A 19563-nucleotide genomic window follows, 5' to 3' on the forward strand; every position below is an offset into this window, starting at 1 on the left:
CTAAAAGGGATTAGGAGTTACATCAACTGTTACCTAGAACTTTGCAGTTTCCATGGCAACATGCATGGGCCAAGGCACCAAAGTATGGTCTTGCATATAGGTGTTTCTGTGTGTGTGTGTGTGTGTGTGTGTGTGTGTAGATGATAGATGATAGATGATAGATAGATAGATAGATAGATAGATAGATAGATAGATAGATAGATAGACAGACAGACAGACTTGGTAAAAGACTGGATGAGAGCCAATTCATTGAAGCTTAATACAGAGAAGACTGAAGGATCAGGTGCATAGCTTGGGGGTACTTGTTGCTCCAGTACTTTTGCTTGAGGCTCACATGGCTTTGGCAGTGCAGAGTGCCTTCCATCAGCGTTTGCTGGTGGCCACAGCTGCACCCCTATCTGGACATGGATAGCCTAAATTTGTTGTCTATGCTCTGGTAACCTCTAGGTTAGAGTACTGCAATACAGTGGTACCTCTGGTTGCGAACGGGATCCGTTCCGGAGGCCCGTTCGCAACGTGAAAAGCCCGCAACCTGAAGTGCCGTATTTGCGCAAGTGCGTGGCACGATTTGGTGCTTGTGCACATGCACAAAGCACAATTTAGCCCTGCTGCGCATGCGTGAGCGGCTAAACCCGGAAGTAACCCTTTCCGGTACTTCCGGGTCGCCATGGGACACAACCTGAAAAATGTAACATGAAGCAAACGTAACATGAGGTATGACTGTATGTTATATGTGGGTCTGCCTTTGGAGACTGTTTGGAAATGGCAGCCGGTGCAGAATTCAGCAGGGAGGTTGCTCACCATGGAACACTGTCTGAACACATAGCACCAATCCTGGCTCAACTGCACTGCTATCAACTAGTTCCTGGGCCCAATTCAAAGTGCTGATTTTGACCTATAAAGCCTTATTCGGCTCAGAATACCAGTACTTGAAGAACTGCCTCTCCCCACACGAACAGTCCTTGCATTCTTATTCTGAAACCTTTCTCCATGTGCCCCTCTGATACGGTGTGTGGCCTTCTTGGTGGTGGCTCCCTGTTTATGGAATGCCCTACCATGAGCACATGCTTGGCGCCATCACTATCTGATTTTAGGCACTAGGCAAAAATCATCCTTATTTATCCAGGCCCTTGTACCTTAATTTTCTGCTTATCTTTTTCTGAGGTGGAGTTGGATCTGTTCTCATATTTCTTGTGTGTTTTAAGTTGTTTTATCCTTGTTTTTAATGTTTTGTAAGTTTTTTTCTATCTTTCCCCCCAAAAGGCATCTAATAAATATAATAAGTAAACATAAATAAACTATACTACTCACTTTTCCGTTCAGACTGAGGCAAGCAAGCAAATATGCCATCCCATTAGGCCTGTGGGTTCTTAACATCCAACTTTCTCTTCTCCCCCCCCCCCCCGATGAGAAGATTGGAGGCATCTAAAGAAGCAAGGGAGGCTGTTCAGTGAGCTGTTTGCTGGGCTGAGGCCTAAAATGCTGATGTATGGAAGCTGCGAAAGCTTTGAGGTTAAATATTCTTCTCTCTCCATATTTAATATTATTCATAAATAAAACTTATTGAACAACAATATCACGCTGACCTCCCACAGCCTCCAGAAGAAAAGAGACTAAGTCACTTTTTAAATACCATATTTTTCGCCCTATAGGGCGCACTGGCCCATAGGACGCACCTCTTTTTTTGGGGGGGGGGGAGAATAAAAAATTATTCCCCCCCAGCCGCAGGGCTGGGGCAGGGGAAGCCCGAGCTTCCCCCGACCCCAGCCCCCAGAACAGACTGCTATCCGCAAGCCTTGCAAGCCCGCGGGAACTCCTGCCGGGCGCGCAAGGTTGCGGACACCTGCGCGAAGCACGGGGCGTACTCTGGAGGGCGCCCCGTGCTCCGCACTGCAGGCTGCCGCCTGCAAGCCTTGTGCACCCGGTGGAACTCCGGATAGCTTCCTGAAGCCTGGAGAGCGAGAGGGGTGGGTGCGCACCCACCCCTCTCGCTCTCCAGGCTTCAGCGAAAGCCTGCACAGGACGCACAGGACGCACACACATTTCCCCTTCATTTTTGGAGGGGGAAAAGTGCATCCTATAGGGTGAAAAATGCGGTAATAGAGTGCGTACACAGTGCCTACATATTCATAGAATAGAATCATAGAGTTGGAAGAGACCACAAGGGCCATCGAGTCCAACCCCCTGCCAAGCAGGAAAATTCATATTCGTGCATCGCAGGGTGTTCGATTGGAAATCCTCAGGATCCCTTCCAACTCTACAATTCTGTGATTCAATTCCCAGATTTGGCTAAGAAAGTGGCGGCAGAGAAGTATGGCCTAACCAGTGCTAGATTTACGTATAAGCTAAACAAGCTATAGCTCTCCCCATTCTCTTGGGCCTCCCCAAAAAAATTAAAATAAAAAAGCTGGATGTAAATTTCCAAAATATAAGATAAAAGACAAATAAAATAAAACCTAAATACAGCAACAGTGTTTTGTGTTGTGTAGGCTCCTATGAGGTAAGTAATGGGCCCCGCCTGCTAGCCTGCTCCCTAAAATATCACTGGTTTGCTCATTTCTATATATAGGGTGCCTACATTCTGCATGGATTGGTTGCATGGCAACATGTAGCATGCAGCTGCAGAATGCAGTGCAGCACAGTAGAATGTAGGTCAAGCTGTTGTACCTGTTATCTAATATTAAAGAGGGCTTGTAGACTGATAATATATTTTGTTATGGGCATAGCTGTCAACTTTCCCCATTTTTTAAGGGAAAGTCCCTTATTCCAAATAGGATTCCTCACAAGAAAAGGGAAAAGTTGACAGCTATGGTTATGTGCAAATGGCTTTAGATACCTATCAGGTCCATAAATTACCATATAGCATATGTTCAACACACAAAAACAGCGGCAATTTGTTGTTGACAAAGGACAGCTGGACATACAAAGGGCCCCATTACCTTCAGTAGCTTAGGGCCACATCAAACCTAAATACAGCCCTGCCCACAAGCCACATACAGTGCTGTTCTGCAAAGGGGAGAAGAGCTGACAGCTGAGCGTGATTCCCCCACTTACACACACACACACACACACACACACACACACACACACACACACGTGTGTGTGTGTATGTATGTACTGTATTTTTCACTCTATAAGATGCACCAGACCACAAGGCGCACCTAGTTTTTGGAAGAGGAAAACAAGAAAAAAAATATTCTGAATCTCAGAAGTCAGAACAGCAAGAGGGATCGCTGCGCAGTGAAAGCAGCAATCCCTTTTCCTGTCCTGGCTTCTGGGATAGCTGTGCAGCCTGCATTCGGTCCATAAGACGCACACACATTCCCCCTTACTTTTTAGGAGGGAAAAAGTGAGTCTTATAGAGCAAAAAATATGGTATGTATGTGTGTGTGTGTGTGTGTGTGTGTGTGTGTGTGTGTGTGTAGCACAATATATCTCTTACAAACAAACAAACAAACAAAAACACAATAGAACAATACTGTACATGACAAATCTACAAAAATATCAACTTCCGACTTCCTTGATATGGGCTTCCCCCCCCTTAATTACTTGCCTCTATTTTTCAATAAACTTTATCCTTATTAAATCTTGTTTGACTTCATTATACCTTCATCAGTTCCGAGAGTTATTCGAAGCATTCTAAAGTTCTTATATGGGGACACTCGCTTCCACATTTCTAACTACAACCTCCAACTGGGGAATGCAACCAAGCAGGGCAGGGGCAAACTGTGGCCCTCAAGTTGATGTTGGACTACAACTCCCATCATCCATTATCCAGGCTGGCAGGGGCCGATGGGATTTGGAGTCCACACACAGCTACAGGGCCACAGGTGCCCCATCCCTGCAAAAAAGAGATATGTAGTAATGTGAGGTTTTCTGAACCCGTTGGTTATTTCCATTCACATCCAACGCCTGTCCTTTGTAGCTGCTTCTACAGCCTTGGAGCCTGACCTTAGTTCCTACTGAAACAGAACTGCAGTTAAACTATGACTATCATGTCCTATAGATGTAAATTTATGTTGATTGTCTTTACGCGCACCACTCAGAAATGTGAATATTTAACCCATGTAGAAATGTAACCAACATTCAACAGATATAGTCTGAATTCAACCTACTGGGTTATGCTAAATTTATAGTGGACTAATGTGTCTTTAGGGACACGGGTGGCACTGTGGGCTAAACCACAGAGCCTAGGACTTGCGGATCAGAAGGTTGGCGGTTTAAATCCCCGCGACGGGGTGAGCTCCTGTTGCTCGGTCCCTTCTCCTGCCAACCTAGCAGTTCGAAAGCACGTCAAAGTGCAAGTAGATAAATAGGTACCGCTCTGGCGGGAAGGTAAGCGGCATTTCCGTGCGCTGCTCTGGTTCGCCAGAAGCAGCTTGATCCTGCTAGCCACATGACCTGGAAGCTGTACGCTGGCTCCCTTGGCCAATAAAGCAAGATGAGCGCCACAACCCCAGAGTTGGTCACGACTGGACCTAATGGTCAGGGGTCCCTTTACCCTTTACCTTAATGTGTCTTTGTAATCTACGGTAACAGGCAACTCCATAATTACTCGGTGGGCTGCGTTCCAAGGCACTGTGCACATCTGTGGGATGCGCATAAGCCTGCCCCACCCCATTCTCCCCCACCCCCTTGCAGTGTCAAAAATGGCACGTGCATCAGTGGCTGGCCATGTGTTGATTGCGCCCAAACAGGGAGTTGCCTGTATTGCTAATCAGGATTGATTGGGCAATGCTAGCTCCCAGGGCATTATCAAAATTTTGATTTCGAGAACAGTTTACAGCTACTCTTATAACTACTCTGTTATGAACTCTGAAATAAGTAATTTATGAAAAGCTGCAGGATTTCTCACCACTGTGTCCTCAGAAATCAGAAAGCATGTAACTTATTTGTAAATTGTTTCTTAAACTATTGATCATGCTATTGATTAGCCTTGCTCCATCAGTTCGCCTTGCAGTAGGAGTTTGGCTTTAAAGGTAATTCTCTCCCCCACCCCTTGGCCATAGCTTTTTTTTTAGATGCAGTATGCAAACTTTAACCTAGGAGGGGAGGGAATTATGTTCCCGTACACCAGGCACGTCCAACCTCAAGTTTGCCTGTGATCTACCAACAAGTATCAAAAACTGGCAGCGATCTACCACCCTCCGAAGTCATTAAAGTTTATGAAATAAATAAATAAATCTTCATTTCACAGATACAGTAGTTATGTTTGGATATCGTTATGACAGATCCAAATACTTACTAGATTGAGAAGTAACTAAACAAGTGAGAAAAGTCAAACTATATTTTTATATTAGTTTGCACAGATCTGAGGAGCCAGCTTCTCTCTCTCTCTCTCTCTCTCTCTCTCTCTCTCTGTTAACTCTTTCCCTTCCGAGTTGCGTCCTTCCTTGCTCTGTGATGCTCATTCCCTGCCCACCCTCTCCTCTGTCAAAAAGAGCTGCACAGCTGATGTGGATCCCCATAGTGCCTGCCCTCCCTCCCCATCAAAGGGGGTCATCCAGCTGTTCGTGGTCCTGATCCCGATCGGAAAAGCAATGCTAAGCAACGCCTCCCCTCTTACAGCAGCATCACGCAGACCTCTCCCCAGCTCCCTTGCGCCTCCCTCTGTCTCCCTGCACCCATGCGCTGCTCAGGGTTGCATTGCTGTGGAGACTGGTGGTAGTGGCTACTGCATCTAAGGTTGCAGAGAAAGGCCCTGCGATTGACCAGAAACAACCCGGCGGTCGACCTGGGGCTCGCGATCAATGTGTTGTACATGGCTGCTGTACATTATATTATTTCCATCAGAAGACCTTCTACTGCACAACGTTTTCATGTCTCCCACTGAAACTAGATATGGGCAGTTCTGCAAGAGGAATAAGGCGGCCATTTTGTACCTACTTTAATGGGAGTAAGCCATTTTGAACTCAATAGGACATGCTTTTGAATAGACATGCAGAAGACTAAGAAGAGCTGTGCTGGGTCAGTCTAAAGGCCTATCAATCTTGTCTAGCATTGTCTTCTAACTTCTTGCAGTTGCCAATCAGAGACGTCTAGGAAACCCCAAAACAAGACATGGGCACAATAGCACTCCCTCACTTGTGTTCCCCCAGCAAGTGGTATTCAGAGGCACACATGCCCTGTAAATGCCAATATCACAGAAGCAGATCAATCTACATTATCTTCCATTAATTAGCGATGCCTGCATCTAAGATATGCTATTCATTTTCACACATATTCTAATTTGTGGTGCTGATCTTCTGCCTCTCCTGAGCTATTGATGGAATCAACCCTTAATAATTAAGTGTGAGGGATTCATTCATTAAAAGCTAGGAGAGACCACCCCCCCTCCTTGCATAATTAATAGATATGCATTCACAAAGGGAGAACTGCCTCGCTGGATCAAAATTAAGGTCCATGGAGCTCAGGGGTGAGGCAGTCAGCAGTTCCTAAGACCTAACATCACACAGTTCTTGGTGTAATATCACATGGGTGGCAAATAGGAAGGAAATCCAGGGTAAGGAGTGGAGAGGGAGGGGGAAAGGCTGGATCTATATTCACTCTTTAAACCTTCTTAGAATGATATTTTTGGTATCTTTCTAAAACATAAAGGCATTTGGTTTCTCTGCTTCCTTTTCTACAAAGTCTACCTACTTATTTGATGGGGATAACTCTGCAGCACACTCTGGTGTCACATTTTAATAATGCATTATTAACGTTTTAAAAGAACGTCATTTTTATCGTTAAAAACCATGAGTGTAGATGAGTCCAGAGAGAGAGAGAGAGAGAGAGCTGTTCTCAACCATTTTTGGCTCTAGCCCTGCTCACTGCTGGCATGCACCCCTTGAAAGATTAGCCTCCAGGGGGCCCTTGACATTATTATTATTATTATTATTATTATTATTATTATTATTATTATTATTATTATTGTTGTTGTTGTTGTTATTATTATTATTCCCCACCCAACTGGCTGGGTTGCCCCAGCCCCACATACGAAAGGTCACCCACCCGTGATCTAGCTAGTCCACTTCTCAAGCAGAGCATGACAGCCATTCCTGTTGTCCCACCCCCAAAAAATAGCCTTTAGAAGTATACTGCTTCTGTACATCAGTGCTATATATTTTAGCTGTCATAACCAGTGCTTTTTCCCTAGAAAAATAGGTGCCAGGACTCACGATGAAGTTGTTTCAGCGTCACACTTTTTAACCCAAAAAGAGGTGCTGGTTACTGAGTACCCTTGAGTACCCCCTGAAAAAAGCACGGATCATAACCAATATCAATTGATAGACCAGTCCTCCATGAATGGTGTGTTTTTTAAAGCCATCTGTGGAGTTGGTTTCACAATGCAAATGAAGCCTGCACATTTTCAGAGACAGTCAGTGGCTGCCCTTTGCGATGTACTTTGTCTACAAAGTGACAACTGGTTACTGAAGCATCACGTTCATGCAAATGATTATGGAGGCAATCATCGCCTCAGTACTCAACAGTGGACAAATCACCCTGTTATTACTCAACACAATAATCCAATGAGGGCAAGCTATCGTAAAAAAAAAAACCACAAGCATATTCAGTCCTTTTAAAATACTTGCTTTGCTGAGGGCTAAACAAGGTGGGATGTGGGAGTTCTGAGATTAGGATCTAATTCAGGTTTTCCCATTTAGTAGGTAAAGGACTCCTGGACGGTTGAGTCCAGTCAAATGCGACTATGGGGTTGTGGCGCTCATCTTGCAAGGGAGCCGGTGTTTGTCCACAGACAGCTTTCCGGGTCATGTGGCCAGCATGACTAAACTGCTTCTGGCGCAACGGGACACTGTGATGGAAACCAAAGTGCACGGACCGCCGTTTACCTTCCTGCCACAGTGGTACCTATCTATCTATTTGCACCGGTGTGCTTTTAAACTGCTAGGTTGGCAGGAGCTGGGACAGAGCAACGGGAGCTCACTCCATGGCAGGGATTTGAACCGCCAACCTTCTGATCGGCAAGCCCAAGAGGCTCAGTGGTTTAGACCACAGCGCCACCAGCTCCCTTTCATTTAGTAATTGGTAGCCCTAGGGGTTGCTTTGAAGACTGGGGGAGAGATCCTTTCAGAGAGAGAGCTGGACCTTATCATCTTGCCCTCTCCCTGAAGCATCTGTTAATCACTCCCTGTGCCTTCTATTAACAGTGTTGTCATGTACAACACCTGTACCTAACCCCCACTCCACCCTGACCCCTTGAGCAGTTTCTGGAAAAGTTTCTGGAAAAGAGCAGTTTCTAGAAAATTTCTAGAAGGAAAGGGTTGACCTCCCTCCTCCAGAGTGCCACTGTTCCAAGCTTCAAAGCAGTCTAGGGTTGGATGAACCTGTCAATTTAGGTCTATCTCATTTTTCCAATCTCAGGGCAGCATAGCATTCAACTAAATAATTGCCCAAGTAGAATGACTTCCCTTTGTGCAATGGGACTTCCCCGCCCTGTCTCCTCCCCTTGTGTACACCCCACATTGTCCCTGCTCCAGAGGGTTGGGAGGATACCTAGGACATATTTTTTTTTTGGGGGGGGAGGGATGTTGCACAGAGGAAAGGGGAATGTCCTGTTGCACACGCAGGCATTGTTTTGCTTGCACAATTTAATTCAATTGAATGCCACCCACGAAATCAGCTCCGCATCAGTTTGCCTTTAAAAAAGAAAGAAAGAAAAGGAAGTCCTCATGAAAATTCCTAATATGCAAAATTTGGTAAGCATTTCCTCCCTCATATAACGTGTTTTTGTATTATTTGTTCACTAACACACACACACACATATATATAATACACCCTTGAAGCATGTCTGTGTTTCGTTTCACGTATCATTTCAGGAAGAAGAGAAGAAGAAGAAGAGTTTGGATTTGATATCCCGCCTTTCACTCCCCTTCAGGAGTCTCAAAGCGGCTGACATTCTCCTTTCCCTTCCTCCCCCACAACAAACACTCTGTGAGGTGAGTGAGGCTGAGAGACTTCAGAGAAGTGTGACTAGCCCAAGGTCACCCAGCAGCTGCATGTGGAGGAGCGGAGACGCGAACCCGGTTCACCAGATTACGAGAATACAGACTACTGCTCTTAACCACTACACCACACTGGCTAGAAGCGCAAACAGGGTAGGCTTGCATTAAAATGCGAGCAGAACATAACTGAATCCTCCCCCCCCCGCCCAAAATTCCCTGCTTGGGGTTTCTAATTAGTAAATTGAAAAGCAGGAGAATCTTATCATAGCTATTCTGTACCACATCTAGTTTGGCCTTGATGTACAGAATTCTAGCTGTATTGCTCACCCAGAAAACGTAAGTTCAGATCCTAATTAAGGTTCTGCTGGTGGGAGCATCCTATGAGTGGAACTTGATTTACTGGTATGCAGCTGCCACTGAAATGGGGAGTCATTTTAATGAATCTCCTCTTCCCCCTGCAGCCCTTTTACTACTCGAAAATCTGTTCCAGAGGGTTGGGTAACTCTCTGGGGCAGCAAAAGAGGCGGCGCAGGCGGAATGAAGATCAGTGAAAAAATGTTCCTTGTACACCAGCTGAAGCCTCCACCAGATCCCAATTCCTTCCACAAAAGGAAAGAGCCCTTTCATTTGTGGAGAGCTAGGGAGGGGCCAGAGGGGTAGTTGTTGTCAGGAGCTCAGCCTACACGCAAGTAGGACCCTGGCAGAGACACATGCCCGACTGGCATGTTCTCTCCCTGCTGGTCGATCGTTCGGGAGCTTCAAAAGCTTTCTTCTGCCCTAACATCACAGCGACCGATGCCAACTGACACCGACACACTTAGGGATCCGCAGAGCTTGCACATCATGTGTAACAGACCTCAGCAACTAAGCATTTTGGCTAATCTACTTTATTTACATATAATCACACACGGAGCGCTGCAACATGGCTCCCTCTCTCTCTAGCATCAGACAGCAAAGAGGAAAAAACAAAGGACAATAGTCCCACTTCACGGAACACAGTAACACAAACATCCTGTCTCTGTCACTTCCCACTCTGTGGAGTCAAAACATGTGAAAGACAACAATCCCATGACTGCAATAATGGAGCAGGAATTCTAACAGTTGTTAGGGGCACAATGTGTCAACAACCAGTGGTGCCTCCATACAGCTGTGTGCTTTCATTTCGTGCGAACCACAAAGCGACTTCTACAGACAACGGAATGACTTTTCTTTTCTGATCTCTGTGGCTGTGGTCCCCTGGGTGACACAGACACCATTAGGCAATTGAATGTCCATGTGTACTCCAGCCATTTCCCTCCTTCTACCCAACCCTGCTCTGCACTGCCCCGGGCGATGGCAACCCACACTATACCACTGTGGAGGGTTGGTTGGAGCTAAGGCAGTATGTTATAATGAGCAATTATATTTCCCTCCTCTTCTTATAATGTTTATTCACCCAGGAACACAAACCCTTGAGCCTATGTTTTTTATTGTATTTATCAGCACTTAACAAATTCTAATTACATTAAAGTCAAGGAAAGGTACAGGGGAGAACCCCTATTCACCTAGGGTTGCAAACCAGGACATGACTTGCCAGATCAAACTTTCAGTAGTTAAGCTCTACAAATAAAATTGTTGGGATATACAGGAAAATTGTTGGGATATACAGGACCCTCAGGCTTGTCCACAAACCTCATTTCCTGAGCTGCAAGTTGTTTCCAGACACATATGAATCTACTAACAATTTTCTAAGGACTTCCATTCCTACTTGGGAGAGGCCAAAGGATGTCAGGATAGGCATAAAGACTCCTTTCTCAAGATGCCGCAGACATCAAAGGAAGGCTGTGGAGAACAAGTTTTTGAAATGTTAATGAGTTGTACCTCTGGGCCTTGTCAGCTCAAACTCTGGAGGGAAAGAGTCTTGGAATTTGAAAGGAAAATCAGAAAAGAAAATTGGGTGACTGTCCATATTCCACGACAGGGGAAATTTAACAAAATGGATAGGGTATAGCACACACATCTTCACCACGCAGACTGGATCTGAAGGTCCATCTCTGAGGGGCATCTCTAATTTCCACTGATTTGTTCAACAAGCTGCAGTCCCTCATGCCAAATACAGAAGGTCCCAACTCTCTGGGAAAAGCTTTTTGGGAGGCAAGAGACATGGAAGAACGGGGAAGACAGGCAGGAAAACACCTCCTTCCACAAGTTGAATTCTCTCTCCCCAAGCTCTCTCTGACCCCAATAAGAAGGTGTTTGGGACATGTGGCTTAGCTAATTTTCTGAACACTGTGGAACAAGAGACATTTGTGTTCAAATTTTCTGGCTTCATAAGGATCCCATGGGGCAAAGTAAGTCAGTTGTCATTAGGGATGAGGCAGGCATCAGTTTTAAATAGATTCATACACAGAATTTGACAGTTCCAACTGGATCAAACCCTCAGCTGCTCACGCATTTTTGTTGCTGTTGTTTATGTGCTGGTTGCTTTAGGAAATATGGAAAAATTATATTTGTACGATACCATAATAATGTGTATGAAATGCAACAATTGTTTGTATCTTTAGCTGGAATGGGGCGAAGACACCTCGCTTCTCATTAAGGAGGGAATGGGGAATTGGAGGGGGGAATCCATGCAGATAAGCTGGGCATTGAGATTTTCAGAAAACTCCATCCTTAGTTGTGGCGATCACACAGGGTCCCCGGACGTTTCACCGTCTATTGATCCCTGTGCCACCACTTTATTTCTCGCTGCCACCACCCAGGCCCTATCTGGTACAATACTGAGTCCAGTCAGGGTTAAATTGGAACATAAACTTCTGTTTATTTATTGCAGTTTAACAAGCGTGTGGTTTCATAAACAGTATCAGTCAATTACAATCATGGGGTGCCTATCAAGATCTATAACTTCCGCTACCTGCTCTCACTCACTAAACCACCTCTCAGATATTTCCTTCTCTTCCTAGCTCCTAACTGTTCCTGACTCAGCTTATTTCGCTACATTAACTCAACCTACCCACAGACTCTATCCCAATTCACTCCCACTCCAACCACCCACCCAACTCCCAACCAACTCCTTCCTTCGTCCCTCCCAGAGCTGGTTTTATAGTCCCTCTGACTCCACCCCCCTGGGTCCTGATTGGGTAACCTGTTTAACTATTTCACCTCCAGCACTCTCATATGTTAACGACACATTAGATGCCACAGCACCATGGAGAGGCCCAAGTGAGCAACTTGCTCTGAGATGGGCTGGAAGTGAACAGAGGACTTTTGAGCCTCTGACTCCAGTCCACATCACCTTGGCGCCACCCACTTTTTGAGATCTAGATTCCTTAAAGGACCAACGCCTCTTGCACTCCCTTGCACCGTTGGGCTGGCAAGGTAAATTAGGAAGCACTTGACTCCTTGGAGCCAAGGAAGGTACCTGCAGAAGTCCTGGCTCTAGTTCAATGGCTGTGGGATCTAGTTCAGAATATCCTGGCCTGTCAGCCACAGCTTCACTAGGACCCTGATCACCACCACCAGAGTCAGGAACCAGGTCTGGTTCCTTACCCGGTGACCCAGTAACCTCTCACCCAGTGTTCTGGTTGCTACTGGACTCTGTGTTCATGACACCAGGTCAGCGGAGGAGAAAGCTGCTCAGGCTTCTGGGGTGGCACGCCCAGGGGCGGGGAAGCTGCCCATAGGGGCGGGGCAAAGGCAGGGTGAGCCGCCCGTAGGGACGGGTGCACTTTGGGGCCTCCAGAGCCTGCCTGCCTCCTCCCACTCAGCCACCCTACAGCTGGGGGGGGAGGCAGCAGGCGGACTGTTTGGGCAGCACGGAGCCTGCGTGCGCCCTAGCCACTGCGTCTCTCCCGAGAGATATGTGGCCCAGGTGCGCTGCAGGCCCTGCGGTGAGTGCCGCCTGGCATTTTGTCACCCCCCTCAGTGGTGACACCCGGGGTGGACCACCCCCACCGCACCCCCTTCCTCCGCCCCTGCACCAGCTCTGCCATTTCTCCACACAATCTGTCACAGATTACTACATGGGTAGGCAAACTAAGGCCCGGGGGCTGGATCCGGTCCAATAGCCTTCTAAATCCGGCCACTGACAGTCCAGGAATCAGCATGTTTTTACATGAGTAGAATGTGTCCTTTTATTAAAAATGCAACTCTGGGTTTTTTGTGGGGCCTAGAAATTTGTTGTTTCTTTCTTATTCTTCCCTAAAATATAGTCCGCCCCCGACAAGGTTTGAGGGACAGAGGACCGGCTCCCTGCTGAAAAAGTTTGCTGACCTCTGGATTACTATGTCCAAACAATTTTCTTTCCTTCTTTTTTGGGGGGGGCACATCCTGCTTCAGATGTCAAAGAATACACAAAAACTCCCAAGTATGTGCAGGGGAGTTCATTACTTTGGAAAACCAAGTCCCCGCCCCAGGTCAGATACTCTGTTGGGGTCCATACAACTGTTGTCCCAAGAAGAAGAAGAAGAGTTTGGATTTGATATCCCGCTTTATCACTACCCTAAGGAGTCTCAAAGCGGCTAACATTCTCCTTTCCCTTCCTCCCCCACAACAAACACTCTGTGAGGTGAGTGGGGCTGAGAGACTTCAAAGAAGTGTGACTGGCCCAAGGTCACCCAGCAGCTGCATGTGGAGGAGCGGAGACGCGAACCCGGTTCCCCAGATTATGAGACTACAGACTACCGCTCTTAACCACTACACCACACTGGCTCTCAATCATTTCGTTCCCTGTTGTTCGCATCGTAGCTTTTCTGAGTCAGCCTGCAGGTGCTTGCTTGCTCAGCTAGATCCAAACTGCTCCCAGAATTTCCAGTGTTTGACTCTTTTGGAAACTTCTGCCTAAAACAAGGCCAATTCCAAAAACAAACATTAAGCTGCAGCAGTGTGCCGACATTAGCATGGAAATAAAGGTCCTTCGAAGCAGGGAGCTTTTCTTCTAATTAGAGGCAGCGCTGTCTGCCTTATTTAAAAACAATTAAAGCCATTTGCACTGGCAGGTTCCTTGCTATAATTATGAAAAGTCTGTTCTTGCAGGGGGTGATGAGGGGAGAGAGCAATACTTTGTGAAATCAATTCCGTGGGACTTAGTGTATGCCTCCCCACCTCAACACCAATCTTTCCTCTCAATTTGACACAAATCTCCCCAAAAGTTTGCTAGATCAAGATACTAGACAATCAATTGCGGCAGAAAGAAACAACCGTGTTTCCAAGTCTTACTCACTATGCTATCCTGAGACCTGGCAGACAAAACCTGGCTTCTGAGCTGACAATTCTCTGCATATGAGCCTATTTTTTTGACCATGCTTGAATTGTCTGCTGTCCTTCATCCAATAGATTCCAGGATGGTGGACAACATATAATGATTTGCTTATTTATTAATTACTATCTATGTTAGTTATGGGACCCGGGTGGCGCTGTGGGTTAAACCACAGAGCCTAGGACTTGCCGATCAGAAGGTCGGAGGTTCGAATCCCCGTGACAGGGTGAGCTCCCATTGCTCAGTCCCTGCTCCTGCCAACCTAGCAGTTCAAAAGCACGTCAAAGTGCAAGTAGATAAATAGGTACCACTCCGGCGGGAAGGTAAACGGCGTTTCCGTGCACTGCTCTGGTTCACCAGAAGCGGCTTAGTCATGCTGGCCACATGACCCGTAAGCTGTACGCCGGCTCCCTCAGCCAATAAAGCGAGATGAGCGTCACAACCCCAGAGTCGGCCACGACTGGACCTAATGGTCAGGGGTCCCTTTACCTTTTATATATGTTAGTTGCTTCATACAACCAAGTCTCCAAATCTCCAAGTGATTTAGCATGATAAAATACAAACCAATTGGAAGCCATAACATTTAAAGTCAATGTCCAATGCAAAATTCATTACAATGCTCATCCAACAATACAGTAAGAAGGAGAATTCATGACCCATCCCATTAAAAGTTGTGCATCACTGCAGAGGCCAGCCAGAAGAACAGGCATTTGTGGAATGCTCATCTTGGGGAAACATGCCTGGTGACATTATTGCCAGGTTTTAGATGCCAGGCTAAGACATTCTTATTTACTTAGGCCTCTGGTAGTTAAGATAACCTTTACTGTGAAGAGGCTAGGATTCTGGCTCTCCATGGGTAGAACATTTCTGAGCTCTGAAGCATTCGAAACATGCACTCTAAAGTGGTGCAGCCTGTATGTACAATCTGAAGGATTTTATTTTATTTTTATTTTTTGAAATAATTTTTGTTTGATTTTACAAGTATAGAGTTATAACAATACAAAATACATATCCATATTTGGAGATTTCTCTGAATCTCTAGACTTCCCATCTTTCCCTCCATGGGTTCTATTAAAAACCTTTTCAATTGCATATTATTTCATCATCCAAATTTTATGTCTCTCTATTTTAGCCATAATATCTTCTGCATTACAAGTGTTATTGCAATCCTGCTAATGTTTTCACCTGCTTACAGCGGTCTCTCAAGTAAATTATAAAATTTCCCCATTCTTTACTGAAGTTTTCGTATTCTTGGTTCCTGAGCTTTCCGGTTAGTTTTGCCATTTCAGTATAATCCAATAGCTTAGTTTGCCATTCTTCTCTGGTAGGGACTTTATCTTCTTTACATACAATCTGAAGGATTTTAGAGGTCAGCCCACTTTTTGTCAAAGCATGACGAAAGGTGAATGTAGGAAAGTGGGTTCAAATGTTTCCTAGGACAGCCATGAAGCTCATTGGCTGCTGGGCAAATTGGCATCTCTCTCAGCCTAGCCTCAATTGCAGGCTTGTTGTGAAGGTAAAATTAGACAAGTATAAACCATGGCAAGCTCTTGGGATAGGATGGGTATCTCAGTAAAGAAACTCAGAGAACCCTGGATTGGGGCAGATGAATCCTTGTCCATTGCTGTCCCCCTGAGGACACAGGGAAACGCTTCCAGATTATCTTTGATAGAGTTTGTCTCAAGGCTTTTCCCTGTGGAATAGTAATTAGGCTTTACAGCAAGAGGAACTGAATGTGATATTGAGAATTCTCTGGGTAATGAACATGGTTCAGTGCATCTCTCTGCAGGGAAGAAAAGGACTAAGTGTTTCATTCCTCCTTTCAAAAAAGGTCGGCATGCTGTTGTTCTATTAAAGACAGCCCTGATGGTTTCAAGTCGTGGCTATTTCGGTACTTAACACAATTAAACACACTCGCCGGGGAAATACAATTCAGTGGGAATCAAAGAAATCAGAGCCGTTTCTGAGCAGAACCAACCCAAGTACTGTGGGCCTTCCTGCCAGCATAAAGGTGATTCACGTTAACTGAATATATATTTTTTCATGCCACCGTTCTGGCTGTTTCCTACAGGGCTTTTTAAAATTTTAACAATGAATATTGAAGTCAATCAATAAATGTAAGTGGGAAAACACTTGCGTTAAGTCTGTATGCAACACCGCATGTGAGGGAGTACATGAGGAACAAGACCAAACATTGGATAGAGTACTTTACAAGAGCCATGCTGTGTTTAAAACTCTGTCCTCTGGGAAGAGAACAAGCAGCCTGATCCATCACTGAATTGGCTTTAACTGCCTGCCAAGTGTTAATGATGAGAGGCTCTTGTCCTTTGCAGATGATGTTACACTATGGCTCTCGGTCTTTCGGCTTTACAGTTGCCACCAGGGTTGTGGGAATGTTCTCGGATATTGATTTCCAGGTTGAAAGCTGTGCTTCTGGGAGCTCAGGAATATGTCTGAGGGTATTGTAAGAATCTTCCCTTCTTCTTTTTAACCCTGTTTGCTGCTACACTTTCTCTGTCGTCTGCTGCTTTAGCAAATGATAAGATTAGATGATGAGATGAGATCAGATAAGAAAAATGTTTTACTTGGAAGGCACATACTACCACAGGTGGTGGATGTGCAAGATAGCAAAAGCATTCTGAGAAATGATATATAGTGAGTTGAAAAAAATGTTTAAAATAACGAATCATAGATGTAGAGATACCAAAGGAGCAGAAACAATGGTATTTATGTATGCAACATGGATACTACTCTGGCCCAGGAAAGAGGATAAAGTTCTGACCAGAGACAAATGCATGGCTGATGAAGATGATGGACTACGCTGAAATGGAGAAACTGACTGGGAAAATCAGAAACCTTTTTAAGAAGGAGTGGAAAATTTTTACAATTTATTTACGAGAACACTGTAAGCAATTAAAAACTTTGACAGGATTTGAGTAACACTTGTAATATATTAAAAACTAAGGTAAAAATGGATTACTTTAAGAAAAATAGAGAAATTATGTGATGCAGTTGAAAAAGTTTGATAATGGAAACCATGGAGGGGTGGTGGGAAGTCTAAGAATTCAGGGAATCCTAAATGTTTATGATTATGATTAAGGTTTGAACTCAAATGCAGAGTGCAAAACTGAACAAAAAAGATTTTACAAAAAAAAATGCTTTACTACCTCTTCAACTTCCTTAATTAGGCTCATGAATTATCCCAACCAATAGAGGTTTATCGAGTAAACAGGACAAGGTCAAAGCACTGCATAGCCTATCAGATTTGGCCTCATGAGGATGTCACTGAAAGCACACAAAACCAATCAGAAGTGAGGACAATGGGCTGGATTCAACTGAGTTGTCATAGCAGAAGCCAGCACAAGGAATCCCACTAACTCCTCAGCACAATGGATTCCACCCTATGTTTCCTGAGTTGGCAAATACCGTTGACCTCTGAAATATACTCGGAGTCGAGTGTGAATTTCATGCTCTTTATTCAGCTCGTAGTAACAATGAATGAAACTTTCCCCAAAACGTCTAGCTATATATACATTATTTACACAATGGGCCCCGCGTGATTGGCTAATTCTGGGCTGCTCCTGTAGGCCAATCAGACTGCGGACTCACTTCCTCCAGAAGCCTGATTGGCTGCTCCTGAAGGCCAATCAGGTCGCTGATTCACTTCCACCTGGAGCTGGATTGAGTGGCTCCTGCGGACCAATCAGACTGCTGCATTCTGGATCCTATTGTTCTAGGATTCAGCTCAGTACATAACAACCTCCTTTTGAAGCGCGTATTGAAAAATTGTGAAAAGGGGGTCTCTTTGATGCTGCCCAAACTATTCATGAAAAGAAGCCCCTCTCTACTCATTTTTTGTTGCCACATTGCAAGGATCCCTTCGAGCAGAGATTTAGGACTGGACTTCCTTATGCCCTTTGCTAGTTTTCATTACAGTTCTGACAGATGGAATATGGCATAAATATTACTCATTTTCCTTCCTTACTAAATTTATACCCTGCCAACATGGCTCAAAAAGACTTCAGGACAACTCTGACCCAGAAATGAAAGCCGAGGAGCTGAGACAGTTGAACAGAAAAAGCCTCGTCGCCTCCCCCCCCCCTCTCCAAAGCTCCATCAGCGTTAGAACTTAAGCTGTTGTCTCTTTTGGATTGTGACCATGAATAAGCACAACATTCAGATTCAGGTTTCGTGCCCCATGGCAATGTCTTGAAGCATTTTTGCTTCAAAGAATCACTGTTCAAAACTGCTGTCTTGCATCTATATTGGTCTTGCTGAAGACAAAGAACAATACAAATTTTGTGGGGATTTTGTGGGTTTCCATCATGAAATGAATGACTGCACATTTCCCAAAGCTTGAGATTCAGCTATATAACACAATTTCTGCTTCTAGTAAAAAAGCAGCCCCCGTTTCCCCAAAAGCAAACAGCATGGAATCCCCTATCCGCTATCCTCCTTTTTGGTCTCCCAGCTGAAAAACTAAGACATCTATCACCTCTGTCAAGTGATTTCTATCTGCCATAACATTTCTCTTCAGACCCAATCAGTCATCCCATCAACACCGATTTCACCAAGCAACTTCCAGCCACTGGTAAACATTAAAGAATCACCTATAACTATTACCAGTACAAAAAACATCAAACTACAAAATAGACTCAATAGTGACAAATGATCTTCAGATCTTCCAACCATATGGTTTTATCCATCAAGTTATAAATTCTTCCTGCAAATATATGTGTTAAAGAAGAGGAGCTACTTTTTAAAAAATGTTAATGATAGATTGCATTCAATGTCTCCAAGATTGAAGCTATGATTTTGTAGTTCAATGTCCTCTTTTTCTTCATTTTTCTATTCGAGGCCATGAACTGCCATCAGGTTCCCTTATGCAAGCTCCATGAAAAGAGTTAGAAATACAGTTTTACTATGTACAGTGGTACCTCAGGTTACATACGCTTCAGGTTACAGACTCCGCTAACCCAGAAATATGCTTCAGGTTAAGAACTCTGCTTCAGGATGAGAACAGAAATCGTGCTCCGGCGGTGCGGCAGCAGCAGGAGGCCCCATTAGCTAAAGTGGTGCTTCAGGTTAAGAACAGTTTCAGGTTAAGAATGCACCTCCAGAACGAAATAAGTTCTTAACCCGAGGTACCACTGTACTCATGTGATGTATTTATTACTGGCTTTTCTATTACAAATTCCTCAAGTCCTATCTCAAGAAATGATACCAATGAAACTGAAATGAACATCAGGTAAACTGATCAAAATTAGCATCTAGGTTCCCCGGGTAAATCCCATTCATCTCAAAGGGGCAGAAAATAGAAATCCCCGATGATTTGTGCTCATTTGATATGATTTGGCCATTTACACCCCTTTTGATTGGCCT

General features: G+C 44.8%; 1 long non-coding RNA gene across 2 annotated transcripts in view; it reads right to left on the reverse strand.

Moving 5' to 3' along the window:
* The window catches only part of LOC308577049, a 75586-nt gene that overhangs the window by 2741 nt on the left and 53282 nt on the right, over window positions 1-19563 (reverse strand). For both annotated transcript variants that reach the window (XR_014003385.1, XR_014003386.1), the window contains exons 2-3: window positions 10617-10766; window positions 1312-1425 (exon numbers count right to left, since the gene is read on the reverse strand). This is a non-coding gene — a long non-coding RNA (uncharacterized lncRNA). The remainder of the gene's footprint in view (window positions 1-1311; window positions 1426-10616; window positions 10767-19563) is intronic.

This window comes from Podarcis bocagei (assembly GCF_964188305.1).
Source record: "Podarcis bocagei genome assembly, chromosome: 17".
Classification (NCBI taxonomy): Eukaryota; Metazoa; Chordata; class Lepidosauria; order Squamata; family Lacertidae; genus Podarcis; species Podarcis bocagei.